Source organism: Henckelia pumila, chromosome 4, assembly GCF_033568475.1.
Source record: "Henckelia pumila isolate YLH828 chromosome 4, ASM3356847v2, whole genome shotgun sequence".
NCBI classification, from domain to species: Eukaryota; Viridiplantae; Streptophyta; class Magnoliopsida; order Lamiales; family Gesneriaceae; genus Henckelia; species Henckelia pumila.
The window spans coordinates 143265603-143280682 of NC_133123.1; positions in this window are offsets into that span (position 1 = coordinate 143265603).

Sequence of the window (15080 nt, forward strand, 5' to 3'; positions counted from 1 at the left end):
CTCTTTTCAGTGATAAAAAAGGAGTCAACGAACACGAAAGTCATTTGGTTTTCTTCCCGATCCATGTTACCATTCATTTTAAGCTTTTTTTTAAAAAAAAAACAAAATCATTTATTATTTGGACACTTGCCAACAATTATGTGTACGTTGAGCTAATAATGAACTGTTTAATTATTTCCATGTAATAACTTGCTGCCTAAACAATTTTGCACGCAGTGTGCAATGAACAAATCATTAACTGAAACAATATAATCTCACAAGGGCGAAACAGTGATTGATCAAATGTGGGAGGTGAACGAAACGCATGCATTAATTAATAATAAAAGTGATTGAATATATAATTTTTAAATACATTAATTGCATTCAATTTTTTTTTGTTGGTATTATACCAAACACATAGATGTTTCCATTTTTGATCAAAACTGTCGGTCGATTCTTCAACTCTTGATTTTTGGTAGGTTGTTATGCTTTTAATTTTTTTAATTTAATATATATATAATACTTTTTTATAACTTATTTTGTGCTTAATTATAATATTAACCAATTACTAAGGAAGAAAAAACATTTTACGTACTTTGTAAAAGTTAGGCGACAAAGTTTCGTTTTAAAATGCACACGAAAACCTAACCTCCATCTCAATTTTAAAAAATATATATATAAATTAATGATTATAGAGACCAAATATATTTTATACCCTTATTATTACTGGTGATGTTGCACACGCGAAAAATATAATATATTATATGTCAACATATGTTATACGGTCATCATTCATAGTGCATTGAAAAACCATATCATCGTGCAATTATTAATCAGAAGCAATGTGATGTTATAGATATAGGTTTTTGTGTTCGGCTTTGACGACAAATCAATAAAACATAACACAACTTTTAAAAAAAATCAACAATTATTTGTTTATGATAATAATGGGACATCGGACGTGAAGAAACGTGACAAAATTTATACATAAAATGCTGCAAAATTAGACCAGTTATATAACACATATATAAAATTTTAAATGCCACATAAAACCCATAAAAGAATAATGTTTTTTTAAAGAAAAAAGCCTAATGTTGTTTTTTCTGAATATAATAAAATTGAGAAAACCTGGTGCAACTATTCGTGGCCAATTGAACTGTCATTAATATTCTGCAAAATTTTATGTTGGCAATTATAAAATTAAATGAGTGAAATTTTGGGTGTTATCCCATATGAAGAAGGTATTGAATTATCTGAATCACCAAGGATGAAGCACAAACGCATACAATGAATCAGAAATCACGAAGGTGTTATAAAATTAAAGAATAATTGTTTAGGCAAAAAAACTGAACAAACAATTATTTCCTAAATTTTCCGGCCACTTGAAATCGAAATGAGACGGGGTGATTTTTGTAATTTATTTTGTTTACACGCCACTTACTGTGAAACCCGGATTTTTAAGGGGTACAAGATATTAAAATCTTGAAGGTGATTGTGTTAAGATAAATTAATATCAATAATATTTGATTTTTTCAGGTATCGAGATAATATTGGAAATAGAATGTATATTCAGATTTTTATTTATTAATTTTGTGAGATATTTAGTTTACAAAATTAAGATAAGTAATCAAGATATATATGAAATAAAATCTTGGGAGATATAATTTCCATTCAAACTTTGATTATCAGTATCTTAGTCTATCATTAACTCTTTTGAGTGCCTATAAATACAGAATCGAGTTTCATAATTTTTACGTTCAAAAATATGCTATTTTTCTCTCCATGTTTTCGAAGCAAGACTGAAAATTTGCTTAGACATCTACCCATCTTCTTTCCTTGTTTTCGAGAGTAAAAGCTGCCACCTTGAGTCAGTACTTTATCCACCTTTACCTATATAGTTTGAAAGTCAAAAAAATTTTTTTGAGTCTTACCTTTCTTCATTACACGTGGATTTGTATTGAAAATCGTGAAGTGATAGTGTTTGAAGGTCAATCCAACAATCTACCAATTTTTGAAAAGTAGAATCTGAATTTCGAGAGTTTTGCTTCTAAAGTTTCGGTCCAGGCTTAGCAAGGTTATTGATTTTTGTACACATCTGCTGTAAGTGGGCTTATGTTTAAAAATATTATATATGATTTAAAATTTCGATCGTTCATGATATTCTTTCGAATTTTGCCATGTAATTGTTATTCTTGATGAATTTGTTATAAGTATGTTTTGGCACTGTTATGACTCGAATTAAGAGTGGAAAGGGAATTTCCGAATCATGTTTTGATATGGCCCTGATGCGGTGGGTAATAATAACCGTTCCATGACCTCACCCCTTAGAGGGATTACATATATGGGACTGATCAGTTAGCCACGATTAATGAGAAGAATTTCAGTGTCTGGCCAAAATATGTAAATCATGTCTATTTTGTTATGGTGATGATGTTATGCTTTGTTATGCTTTGTTGGGACATGAAAAAAATGTTTTTGTTATGGAATATATTACGCGTTTTGAGATAAATATATATATATATGTATATATTTGATATGATCGATCGGCCACCACTTGCTGTGTGTTTCCCAAAACACTTACCCCCTTACTTTTTCCCTCCCAGATGGTGAAGATGATGATGTTGAGGAACGAGAGCAAGATATGTTTTGGGGATGGTGATAGAAGAACATTTTAAGAGTTTATTTATTTATTTTTATTTTGGGTTTGGTACATTAATATTTTGTTATTTAAGTTTATAGTCACTTCCGCAATTATTTATTAGTTTTGGATTATCGAGTTGTAAAGACAATATTTTTGGAGCTTTTAATTATGAGAAAAGACTGGTTTGCATATACTATACTACGAGACTTGTTGTTTTATAATTTGCGTGAATTTGAAACAACGCCGGTGGCACGCCTCGGTCTCGGGGTGTGACATTAAAGTGGTATCAGAGTCAGGTTCATGGTCGTGATGGGATATTAGAATTTAGAATATATAATCTTGATGGGAAGAATTAGAAACTACTTGGGATTAATACTTATATTGCATATGCAATATAATATTTGAGATTGATTTCTTGGCCTTTAAGTTTGAAAAATTTTAGAAATAAATTCGTGACTTTAAGTTAGATTGATTTTGTTGATAAATTATTGGTTTAAGTTAGATTAAATTATTTAAGACATTATTTTGAGATATAAGTTTGATATTTGGGCTTGTAGATTAAGTTATGATTTTTAGATTTACGTTTGACAAGTTATGATTTTTGGAATTTAGGTTTGAACATTATTGGTGAAATAGTTTAGCCATATTTTGTTATAAAACTAAGTTAAATCAAGTTTCGAGGACAAAATTTCCAATAAGGTGGAAGGAATGTGAAACCCGGATTTTTAAGGGGTACAAGATATTAAAATCTTGAAGGTGATTGTACTAAGATAAATTAATATCAAGAATATTTGATTTTTTCAGGTTTGCATATCGAGATAATATTGGAAATAGAATGTATATTCAGATTTTTATTTATTAATTTTGTGAGATATTTAGTTTACAAAATTAAGATAAGTAATCAAGATATATATGAAATAAAATCTTGGGAGATATAATTTCCATTCAAACTTTGATTATCAATATCTTAGTCTATCATTAACTCTTTTAAGTGCCTATAAATACAGACTCGAGTTTCATAATTTTTACGTTCAGAATTCTGCTATTTTTCTCTCCATGTTTTCGAAGCAAGGCTGATAATTTGCTTAGAAATCTAACCATCTTCTTTCCTTGTTTTTGAGAGTAAAAGCTGCCACCTTGAGTCAGTATTTTGTCCACCTTTACCTATATAGTTTGAAAATCAAGGAATTTATTTTGAGTCTTACCTTTCTTCATTACACGTGGATTTGTATTGGGAATCGTGAAGTGATAGTGTTTGAAGGTCAATCCAACAATCTACCAATTTTCGAAAAGTAGAATCTGAATTTCGAGAGTTTTGCTTCTAAAGTTTCGGTCCAGGCTTAGCAAGGTTATTGATTTCTGTACACATCTGCTGTAAGTGGGCTTATGTCTAAAAATATTATATATGATTTAAAATTTCGATCGTTCATGATATTCTTTCGAATTTTGCCATGTAATTGTTATTCTTGATGAATTTGTTATAAGTATGTTTTGGCACTGTTATGACTCGAATTAAGAGTGGAAAGGGAATTTCCGAACCATGTTTTGATATGGCCCTGATGCGGTGGGTAATAATAACCGTTCCATGACCTCACCCCTTAGAGGGATTACATATATGGGACTGATCAGTTAGCCACGATTAATGAGAAGAATTTCAGTGTCTGGCCAAAATATGTAAATCATGTCTATTTTGTTATGGTGATGATGTTATGCTTTGTTGGGACATGAAAAAAATGTTTTTGTTATGGAATATATTACGCGTTTTGAGATAAATATATATATATATGTATATATTTGATATGATCGATCGGCCCCCACTTGCTGAGTGTTTCCCAAAACACTCACCCCCTTACTTTTTCCCTCCCAGATGGTGAAGATGATGATGTTGAGGAACGAGAGCAAGATATGTTTTGGGGATGGTGATAGAAGAACATTTTAAGAGTTTATTTTGTTATTTTTATTTTGGGTTTGGTACATTAATATTTTGTTATTTAAGTTTATAGTCGCTTCCGCAATTATTTATTAGTTTTGGATTATCGAGTTGTAAAGACAATATTTTTGGTGATTTTATTTATGAGAAAAGACTGGTTTGCATATACTATACTACGAGGCTTGTTGTTTTATAATTTGTGTGAATTTGAAACAACGCCAGTGGCACGCCTCGGTCTCGGGGCATGACATTAAAGTGGTATCAGAGCCAGGTTCATGGTCGTGATGGGATATTAGAATTTAGAATATATGATCTTGATGGAAAGAATTAGAAACTACTTGGGATTAATACTTATATTGCATATGCAATATAATATTTGAGATTGATTTCTTGGCTTTTAAGTTTGATAAATTTTGGAAATAAATTCGTGACTTTAAGTTAGATTGATTTTGTTGATAAATTATTGGTTTAAGTTAGATTGATTTTGGGATAGAGTACATCATAGATAAAATTATTTAAGACATTATTTTGAGATATAAGTTTGATATTTGGGCTTGTAGTTTAAGTTATGATTTTTAGATTTACGTTTGACAAGTTATGATTTTTGGAATTTAGGTTTGAACATTATTGGTGAAATAGTTTAGCCATATTTTGTTATAAAACTAAGTTAAATCAAGTTTCGAGGACAAAACTTCCAATAAGGTGGGAGGAATGTGAAACCCGGATTTTTAAGGGGTACAAGATATTAAAATCTTGAAGGTGATTGTACTAAGATAAATTAATATCAAGAATATTTGATTTTTTCAGGTTTGCATATCGAGATAATATTGGAAATAGAATGTATATTCAGATTTTTATTTATTAATTTTGTGAGATATTTAGTTTACAAAATTAAGATAAGTAATCAAGATATATATGAAATAAAATCTTAGGAGATATAATTTCCATTCAAACTTTGATTATCAGTATCTTAGTCTATCATTAACTCTTTTGAGTGTCTATAAATACAGACTTGAGTTTCATAATTTTTACGTTCAGAATTTTGCTATTTTTCTCTCCATGTTTTCGAAGCAAGGCTGAAAAATTGCTTAGAAATCTACCCATCTTCTTTCCTTGTTTTCGAGAATAAAAGTTGCCACCTTGAGTCAATATTTTGTCCACCTTTACCTATATAGTTTGAAAGTCAAGAAATTTATTTTGAGTCTTACATTTCTTCATTACACGTGGATTTGTATTGGGAATCGTGAAGTGATAGTGTTTGAAGGTCAATCCAACAATCTACCAATTTTTGAAAAGTAGAATCTGAATTTCGAGAGTTTTGCTTCTTAAGTTTCGGTCCAGGCTTTGCAAGGTTATTGATTTCTGTACACATCTGCTGTAAGTGGGCTTATGTTTTAAAATATTATGTATGATTTAAAATTTCGATCGTTCATGATATTCTTTCGAATTTTGCTATGTAATTGTTATTCTTGATGAATTTGTTATAAGTGTTTTGACACTGTTATGACTCGAATTAAGAGTGGAAAGAGAATTTTCGAACCATGTTTTGATATGGCCCTGATGCGGTGGGTAATAATAACCGTTCCATGACATCACCCCTTAGAGGGATTACGTATAGGGGACTGATAAGTTAGCCATGATTAATGAGAAGAATTTCAGTGTCTGGCCAAAATATGTAAATCATGTCTATTTTGTTATGGTGATGATGTTATGCTTTGTTATGCTTTGTTGGGACATGAAAGAAATGTTTTTGTTATGGAATATATTACGCGTTTTGAGATAAATATATATATGTATATATTTGATATGATCGATCGGCCCCCACTTGCTGAGTGTTTTTCAAAACACTCACCCCTTTACTCTTTCCCTCCCAGATGGTGAAGATGATGATGTTGAGGAACGAGAGCAAGATATGTTTTGGGGATGGTGATAGAAGAACATTTTAAGAGTTTATTTTGTTATTTTTATTTTGGGTTTGGTACATTAATATTTTGTTATTTAAGTTTATAGTCGCTTCCGCAATTATTTATTAGTTTTGGATTATCGAGTTGTAAAGACAATATTTTTGGAGCTTTTATTTATGAAAAAAGACTGGTTTGCATATACTATACTACGAGGCTTGTTGTTTTATAATTTGTGTGAATTTGAAACAACGCTGGTGGCACGTCTCGGTCTCGGGGCGTGACATTAAAGTGGTATCAGAGCCAGGTTCATGGTCGTGATGGGATATTAGAATTTAGAATATATGATCTTGATGGGAAGAATTAGAAACTACTTGGGATTAATACTTATATTGCATATGCAATATAATATTTGAGATTGATTTCTTGGCCTTTAAGTTTGATAAATTTTGGAAATAAATTCGTGACTTTAAGTTAGATTGATTTTGTTGATAAATTATTGGTTTAAGTTAGATTGATTTTGGGATAGAGTACATCATAGATAAAATTATTTAAGACATGATTTTGAGATATAAGTTTTATATTTGGGATTGTAGATTAAGTTATGATTTTTAGATTTACGTTTGACAAGTTATGATTTTTGGAATTTAGGTTTGAACATTATTGGTGAAATAGTTTAGTCATATTTTGTTATAAAACTAAGTTAAATCATGTTTCGAGGACAAAACTTCCAATAAGGTGGGAGGGATGTGAAACCCGGATTTTTAAGGGGTACAAGATATTAAAATCTTGAAGGTGATTGTACTAAGATAAATTAATATCAAGAATATTTGATTTTTTCAGGTTTGCATATCGAGATAATATTGGAAATAGAATATATATTCAGATTTTTATTTATTAATTTTGTGAGATATTTAGTTTACAAAATTAAGATAAGTAATCAAGATATATATGAAATAAAATCTTGGGAGATATAATTTTCATTCAAACTTTGATTATCAGTATCTTAGTTTATCATTAACTCTTTTGAGTGCCTATAAATACAGACTCGAGTTTCATAATTTTTACGTTCAAAAATCTGCTATTTTTCTCTCCATGTTTTCGAAGCAAGGCTGAAAAATTGCTTAGAAATCTACCCATCTTCTTTCCTTGTTTTCGAGAGTAAAAGCTGCCACCTTGAGTCAATATTTTGTCCACCTTTACCTATATAGTTTGAAAGTCAAGGAATTTATTTTGAGTCTTACCTTTCTTCATTACACGTGGATTTGTATTGGAAATCGTGAAGTGATAGTGTTTGAAGGTCAATCCAACAATCTGCCAATTTTCGAAAAGTAGAATCTGAATTTCGAGAGTTTTGCTTCTAAAGTTTCGGTCCAGGCTTTGCAAGGTTATTGATTTCTGTACACATCTACTGTAAGTGGGCTTATATTTTAAAATATTATGTATGATTTAAAATTTCGATCGTTCATGATATTCTTTCGAATTTTGCTTTGTAATTGTTATTCTTGATGAATTTGTTATAAGTATGTTTTGGCACTGTTATGACTCAAATTAAGAGTGGAAAGGGAATTTACGAACCATGTTTTGATATGACCCTGATGCGGTGGGTAATAATAGCCGTTCCATGACCTCACCCCTTAAAGGGATTACATATAGGGGACTGATAAGTTAGCCACGATTAATGAGATGAATTTCAGTGTCTGGCCAAAATATGTAAATCATGTCTATTTTGTTATGGTGATGATGTTATGCTTTGTTATGCTTTGTTGGGACATGAAAGAAATGTTTTTGTTATGGAATATATTACGTGTTTTGAGATAAATATATATATGTATATATTTGATATGATCGATCGGCCCCCACTTGTTGAGTGTTTTCCAAAACACTCACTCCCTTACTTTTTCCCTCCCAGATGGTGAAGATGATGATGTTGAGGAACGAGAGCAAGATATGTTTTGGGGATGGTGATAGAAGAACATTTTAAGAGTTTATTTTGTTATTTTTTATATTGGGTTTGGTAAATTAATATTTTGTTATTTAAGTTTATAGTCGCTTCCACAATTATTTATTAGTTTTGGATTATCGAGTTATAAAGACAATATTTTTGGAGCTTTTATTTATGAGAAAAAACTGGTTTGTATATACTATACTAAGAGACTTGTTGTTTTATAATTTGTGTGAATTTGAAACAACGCCGGTGATACGACTCGGTCTCGGGGCATGACATTAAAGTGGTATCAGAGCCAGGTTCATGGTCGTGATGGGATATTAGAATTTAGAATATATGATCTTGATGGAAAGAATTAGAAACTACTTGGGATTAATACTTATATTGCATATGCAATATAATATTTGATATTGATTTCTTGGAATTTAAGTTTGATAAATTTTGGAAGTAAATTCGTGACTTTAAGTTAGGTTGATTTTGTTGATAAATTATTGGTTAAGTTAGATTGATTTTGGGATAGAGTACATCATAGATAAAATTATTTAAGATATGATTTTGAGATATAAGTTTGATATTTGGGCTTGAAGATTAAGTTATGATTTTTAGATTTACGTTTGACAAGTTATGATTTTTGGAATTTAGGTTTGTACATTATTGGTGAAATAGTTTAGTCATATTTTGTTATAAAACTAAGTTAAATCAAGTTTCGAGGACAAAACTTCGAATAAGGTGGGAGGGATGTGAAACCCGGATTTTTAAGGAGTACAAGATATTAAAATCTTGAAGGTGATTGTACTAAGATAAATTAATATCAAGAATATTTGATTTTTTTAGGTTTGCATATCGAGATAATATTGGAAATAGAATGTATATTCAGATTTTTATTTATTAATTTTGTGAGATATTTAGTTTACAAAATTAAGATAAGTAATCAAGATATATATGAAATAAAATCTTGGGAGATATAATTTCCATTCAAATTTTGATTATCAGTATCTTAGTATATCATTAACTCTTTTGAGTGCCTATAAATACAGACTCGAGTTTCATAATTTTTACGTTCAAAAATCTGCTATTTTTCTCTCCATGTTTTCGAAGCAAGGCTGAAAATTTGCTTAGAAATCTACCCATCTTCTTTCCTTGTTTTCGAGAGTAAAAGCTGCCACCTTGAGTCAATATTTTGTCCACTTTTACCTATATAGTTTGAAAGTCAAGGAATTTATTTTGAGTCTTACTTTTCTTCATTTCACGTGGATTTGTATTGGGAATCGTGAAGTGATAGTGTTTGAAGGTCAATCCAACAATCTGCCAATTTTTGAAAAGTAGAATCTGAATTTCGAGAATTTTGCTTTATAAGTTTCGGTTCAGGCTTTGCAAGGTTATTGATTTTTGTACACATCTGCTGTAAGTGGGCTTATGTTTAAAAATATTATGTATGATTTAAAATTTCGATCGTTCATGATATTCTTTCGAATTTTGCTATGTAATTGTTATTCTTGATGAATTTGTTATAAGTATGTTTAGGCACTGTTATGACTCGAATTAAGAGTGGAAAGGGAATTTCCGAACCACGTTTTGATATGGCCCTAATGCGGTGGGTAATAATAACAGTTCCATGAGCTCATGCCTTAGAGGGATTACATATATGGGACTGATCAGTTAGCCACGATTAATGAGAAGAATTTCAGTGTCTGGCCAAAATATGGAAATCATGTGTATTTTGTTATGGTTATGATGTTATGCTTTGTTATGCTTTGTTGGGACATGAAAGAAATGTTTTTGTTATGGAATATATTACGCGTTTTGAGATAAATATATATATATATGTATATATTTGATATGATCGATCGGCCCCCACTTGCTGAGTGTTTTCCAAAAAACTCAACCCCTTACTTTTTCCCTCCCAGATGGTGAAGATGATGATGTTGAGGAACAAGAGCAAGATATGTTTTGTGGATGGTGATAGAAGAACATTTTAAGAGTTTATTTTGTTATTTTTATTTTGGGTTTGGTACATTAATATTTTGTTATTTAAGTTTATAGTCGCTTCCGCAATTATTTATTAGTTTTGGATTATCGAGTTGTAAAGACAATATTTTTGGAGCTTTTATTTATGAGAAAAGACTGGTTTGCATATACTTTACTACAAGGCTTGTTGTTTTATAATTTGTGTGAATTTGAAACAACGTCGGTGGAACGTCTCGGTCTCGGGGCGTGACATTAAAGTGATATCAGAGCTAGGTTCATGGTCGTGATGGGATATTAGAATTTATAATATATGATCTTGATGGGAAGAATTAGAAACTACTTGGGATTAATACTTATATTGCATATGCAATATAATATTTGAGATTGATTTCTTGGCCTTTAAGTTTGATAAATTTTGGAAATAAATTCGTGACTTTAAGTTAGATTGATTTTGTTGATAAATTATTGGTTTAAGTTAGATTGATTTTGGGATAGAGTACATCATAGATAAAATTATTTAAGACATGATTTTGAGATATAAGTTTTATATTTGGGCTTGTAGATTAAGTTATGATTTTTAGATTTACGTTTGACAAGTTATGATTTTTGGAATTTAGGTTTGAACATTATTGGTGAAATAGTTTAGTCATATTTTGTTATAAAACTAAGTTAAATCAAGTTTCGAGGACAAAACTTCCAATAAGGTGGGAGGGATGTGAAACCCGAATTTTTAAGGGGTACAAGATATTAAAATCTTGAAGGTGATTGTACTAAGATAAATTAATATCAAGAATATTTGATTTTTTTAGGTTTGCATATCAAGATAATATTGGAAATAGAATGTATATTCAGATTTTTATTTATTAATTTTGTGAGATATTTAGTTTACAAAATTAAGATAAGTAATCAAGATATATATGAAATAAAATCTTGGGAGATATAATTTTCATTCAAACTTTGATTATCAGTATCTTAGTCTATCATTAACTCTTTTGAGTGCTTATAAATACTGACTCGAGTTTCATAATTTTTACGTTCAAAAATCTGCTATTTTTCTCTCCATGATTTCGAAGCAAGGCTGAAAATTTGCTTAGAAATCTACCCATCTTTTTTTCTTGTTTTCGAGAGTAAAACCTGCCACCTTGAGTCAATATTTTGTCCACCTTTACCTATATAGTTTGAAAGTCAAGAAATTTATTTTGAGTCTTACCTTTCTTCATTACACGTGGATTTGTATTGGAAATCATGAAGTGATAGTGTTTGAAGGTCAATCCAACAATCTGCCAATTTTCGCAAAGTAGAATCTGAATTTCGAGAGTTTTGCTTCTTAAGTTTCGGTCCAGGCTTTGCAAGGTTATTGATTTCTGTACACATCTGCTGTAAGTGGGCTTATGTTTTAAAATATTATGTATGATTTAAAATTTTGATCGTTCATGATATTCTTTCGAATTTTGCTATGTAATTGTTATTCTTGATGAATTTGTTATAAGTATGTTTTGACACTGTTATGACTCGAATTAAGAGTGGAAAGGGAATTTCCGAACCACATTTTGATATGGCCCTGATGCGGTGGGTAATAATAACCGTTCCATGACCTCACGCCTTAGAGGGATTAAATATAGGGGACTGATCAGTTAGCCACGATTAATGAGAAAAATTTCAGTGTCTGGCCAAAATATGTAAATCATGTCTATTTTGTTATGGTGATGATGTTATGCTTTGTTGGGAAATGAAAGAAATGATTTTGTTATGGAATATATTACGCGTTTTGAGATAAATATATATATGTATATATTTGATATGATCGATCGGCCCCACTTGCTGAGTGTTTCCCAAAACACTAACCCCCTTACTTTTTCCCTCCCAGATGGTGAAGATGAAGATGTTGAGGAACGAGAGCAAGATATGTTTTGGGGATGGTGATATAAGAACATTTTAAGAGTTTATTTTGTTATTTTTATTTTGGGTTTGGTACATTAATATTTTGTTATTTATGTTTATAGTCGCTTCCGCAATTATTTATTAGTTTTGGATTATCGAGTTGTAAAAACAATATTTTTGCAGCTTTTATTTATGAGAAAATACTGGTTTGCATATACTATACTACGAGGATTATTGTTTTATAATTTGTGTGAATTTGAAACAACGTCGGTGACACGTCTCGATCTCGGGGCGTGACATTAAAGTGGTATCAGAGCCAGATTCATGGTCGTGATGGGATATTAGAATTTAGAATATATGATCTTGATGGGAAGAATTAGAAACTACTTGGGATTAATACTTATATTGCATATGCAATATAATATTTAAGATTGATTTCTTGGCATTTAAGTTTGATAAATTTTGGAAATAAATTCATGACTTTAAGTTAGATTGATTTTGTTGATAAATTATTGGTTTAAGTTAGATTGATTTTGGGATAGAGTACATCATAGATAAAATTATTTAAGACATGATTTTGAGATATAAGTTTGATATTTGGGTTTGTAGATTAAGTTATGATTTTTAGATTTACGTTTGACAAGTTATGATTTTTGGAATTTAGGTTTGAACATTATTGGTGAAATAGTTTAGTCATATTTTGTTATAAAACTAAGTTAAATCAAGTTTCGAGGACAAAACTTCCAATAAGGTGGGAGGGATGTGAAACCCGAATTTTAAGGGGTACAAGATATTAAAATCTTGAAGGTGATTGTACTAAGATAAATTAATATCAAGAATATTTGATTTTTACATGTTTGCATATCGAGATAATATTGGAAATAGAATGTATATTCAGATTTTTATTTATTAATTTTGTGAGATATTTAGTTTACAAAATTAAGATAAGTAATCAAGATATATATGAAATAAAATTTTGGGAGATATAATTTCCATTTAAACTTTGATTATCAGTATCTTAGTCTATCATTAACTCTTTTGAGTGCCTATAAATACAGACTCGAGTTTCATAATTTTTACGTTCAGAAATCTGCTATTTTTCTCTCCATGTTTTCGAAGCAAGGCTGAAAATTTGCTTAGAAATCTACCCATCTTCTTTCCTTGTATTCGAGAGTAAAAGCTGCCACCTTGAGTCAATATTTTGTCCACCTTTACCTATATAGTTTGAAAGTCAAGGAATATATTTTGAGTCTTATCTTTCTTCATTACACGTGGATTTGTATTGGGAATCGTGAAGTGATAGTGTTTAAAGGTCAATCCAACAATCTGCCAATTTTCGAAAAGTAGAATCTGAATTTCGAGAGTTTTGCTTCTTAAGTTTCGGTCCAGGCTTTGCAAGATTATTGATTTCTGTACACATCTGCTGTAAGTGGGCTTATGTTTTAAAATATTATGTATGATTTAAAATTTTGATCGTTCATGATATTCTTTCGAATTTTGCTATGTAATTGTTATTCTTGATAAATTTGTTATAAGTATGTTTTGGCACTGTTATGACTCGAATTAAGAGTGGAAAGGGAATTTTTGAACCAAGTTTTGATATGGCCCTGATGCGGTGGGTAATAATAACCGTTCCATGACCCCACGCCTTAGCGAGATTACATATAGGGGACTGATCAGTTAGCCACGATTAATGAGAAGAATTTCAGTGTCTGGCCAAAATATGTAAATCATGTCTATTTTGTTATGGTGATGATGTTATGCTTTGTTGGGACATGAAAAAAATGTTTTTTTATGGAATATATTACGCGTTTTGAGATAAATATATATATGTATATATTTGATATGATCGATCGGCCCCCACTTGTTGAGTGTTTCCCAAAACACTCAACCCCTTACTTTTTCCCTCCCAGATGGTGAAGATGATGATGTTGAGGAACGAGAGCAAGATATGTTTTGGGGATGGTGATAGAAGAACATTTTAAGAGTTTATTTTGTTATTTTTATTTTGGGTTTGGTACATTAATATTTGTTATTTAAGTTTATAGTCGCTTCCGCAACTATTTATTAGTTTTGGATTATCGAGTTGTAAATACAATATTTTTGGAGCTTTTATTTATGAGAAAAGACTGGTTTGCATATACTATACTACGAGGCTTGTTGTTTTATAATTCGTGTGAATTTGAAACAACGCCGGTGGCACGTCTCGGTCTTGTGGCGTGACATTAAAGTGGTATCAGAGCCAGGTTCATGGTCGTGATGGGATATTAGAATTTGGAATATATGATCTTGATGGGAAGAATTAGAAACTAGTTGGGATTAATAATTATATTGCATATGCAATATAATATTTGAGATTGATTTTTGGCCTTTAAATTTGATAAATTTTGGAAATAAATTCGTGACTTTAAGTTAGATTGATTTTGTTGATAAATTATTGGTTTAAGTTAGATTGATTTTGGGATAGAGTACATCATAGATAAAATTATTTAAGACATGATTTTGAGATATAAGTTTTATATTTGGGCTTGTAGATTAAGTTATGATTTTTAGATTTACGTTTGACAAGTTATGATTTTTGGAATTTAGGTTTGAACATTATTGGTGAAATAGTTTAGTCATATTTTGTTATAAAACTAAGTTAAATCAAGTTTCGAGGACAAAACTTTCAATAAGGTGGGAGGGATGTGAAACCCGGATTTTTAAGGGGTACAAGATATTAAAATCTTGAAGGTGATTGTACTAAGATAAATTAATATCAAGAATATTTGATTTTTTCAGGTTTGCATATCGAGATAATATTGGAAATAGAATGTATATTCAGATTTTTAT